At 41.2% G+C, this 2,098-nt stretch overlaps 1 protein-coding gene across 1 annotated transcript in view; it reads right to left on the bottom strand.

Annotated features, from left to right (window-relative positions):
• Positions 1-1,434: 1,434 nt before the first annotated feature.
• The window catches only part of LOC134089592 (stonustoxin subunit beta-like), an 11,877-nt gene continuing 11,213 nt past the window's right edge, over positions 1,435-2,098 (bottom strand). The window contains exon 3 of the mRNA XM_062544050.1: positions 1,435-2,098. This exon is cut by the window's right edge and continues 2,438 nt beyond it. The gene's annotated coding sequence lies outside the window, so the exon portion shown is untranslated.

Here is a 2,098-nt window from a genome sequence, read left to right as displayed (position 1 = left end):
AGTCAGTGAGGACTGAACCTTCACCTCCCTGATGTTCAGGGCCGTCCCAGTAGGCCTGAGGCAGCAGGAACATGGTGGAGCAGCTCAGCTGGAACCTCACCAACTGACAGTTGGGCTCCACGTCCCGCTGGACACCGCTGCAGACAGCGCGCCACCTTCCAGCACTGCTGGGCCGCATGGGACGGAAACATGATCAAATGTTGCAGGACAATTCCTACTGGGCCACAGGAAACAAAACAGTAGCCTACAATTAAACAATTAGGGTTTCTAAAGGGGGGTACACACATAAAGATTGTATAAATCTCAACCGATTTTTTTGTGAGAGAACCCACATACAGTATGACGATAAAAAAAAATCTTTCTCGGCTGCCATCGGAACACCCCACACACTACATTTCCAGTCGCAAATATTGAACATGTTTAATATTTACGATTATCGGCACCAAACATTTTCCGTCATGTCATAAAGGCTATTGTCGGGAGAATATTTCACTCTTAACACACCACAAGAGAATCTCATAAGATAATCGGCCGTTTTCTGTCTTTGGTCAGAAGGGGGGATATCGGGGCAAAATCAGCCCGATTATCTTTATGTGTTTACCCCCCTCAATTAACATACTACAGGCTAAGCAAAACATATACTTATTGAATATGATGCAGTCTGTTATGTGTGTGATTGAGACTGGAGATCAACACCCTCTTCAGCAGGAGAAAGGGTTTTGGAACAATTAGGCTTTCAAAGTGTCATTTATGACTTATTTTATGAAGATGATTAAATCATTAATTAGATTATTAGTGTAATAATAGTGTAGACATTTCTCAACAACAATAGTAAGATTAATTCTGCAATTACAGTGGTCATGCCCCTCTGCCTGTTGTAAAGACAATTGTAAAGCTGAATGTTGCAACTGTTGCTGAGGAGAGTCCACGCTAGGCTTTCAACGTCTCACTTATGACATATTTATCCAAGATGACTGAACATTAATTTCTTGCTCTGGCATTATTTGTCAGTCAATGTGTTTTCAATGTTGCATTAGCTGGCCACGGTGCGGCGCCACCTGCTGGTCGGTTGATTGCCTTCCACTGTGCCTGCACAATTGCTAGAGGACCTTTCCCTGGGAATAAATTAACCAGCCTCGTCCTTTAGCCTACATGAGGCATAAGTACTTAGGAGAATTTTCAGTCCGTTAACACCTGCTGCCAGTGAATATTGTACAGGAAATGTGTTATGAAGAAGGAATATCGGTTTCACAGTTGAGTCTCAAAGGCTAATTCTTCCCCACAGTAACTCCACATCAAAACCGTACTGGGTTATGACATAGAAGGAAGACGTGACCTGATATTTCCTTTAGGACAAAGTCAAGCAGAATGACTCATTAAGAATATGCACACCTTGAAACTGAACACAATACTACACACACTCACACACCAAACATTTGTTTACATTTTATTTTAATTTAATTCCTTAAGGTCAAGGAGAATGACTCATTAAGAATATACACATGTGCCATGAAATTGAACATAACATACATTTTACATTTTATTTCAATTCATTTGTATGTATTTTAATTAAACCCTGTTTGTCTTTGTGGATATACACATATCGAGGTTAAGACAACATTTCAACCAATAACATATTTAATTTATAATCAAAAATACAGGGGAAAATAAGGGACTCCCCTCCTTCTGTCTCCCTCAAGTATATCAATGTAAAAAAGTCTCTGCAGCTAGAGTTCTCAACGGGCCTGGCTTTCAAAGCCCGAGCCCGATGTAACCCGACACATACATTTGAACTATCTACCCGAACCCGGCCCGCGGCCCGACGCCGGCGGTCGAGTTTTCCTATGTTACTGTATCTATGGAGACGGACGGTCGTTAAGGGCACAATTATGTGCAGTGGCCTACCTAACCCACGTAAAACCTAGTGAAACAATATTTTCCAAAATAGAAACATGATATAAATGGGAAAACTTACTGTTCTTGCTATAAAAAAGGCAGAATCATCCACAGAGCATGATATTTCAATAACCGCTTCATACACACTTCATGATGAGTTGTTAGCTATTCATGAAGACGTAGGCTATAGCCCAGCAACAAT

The sequence above is a fragment of the Sardina pilchardus genome, chromosome 1, assembly GCF_963854185.1.
Source record: "Sardina pilchardus chromosome 1, fSarPil1.1, whole genome shotgun sequence".
NCBI classification, from domain to species: Eukaryota; Metazoa; Chordata; class Actinopteri; order Clupeiformes; family Clupeidae; genus Sardina; species Sardina pilchardus.
The sequence above is the reverse complement of the archived record's forward strand: the minus strand, read 5'-3'. Positions and strand labels throughout refer to the sequence as shown.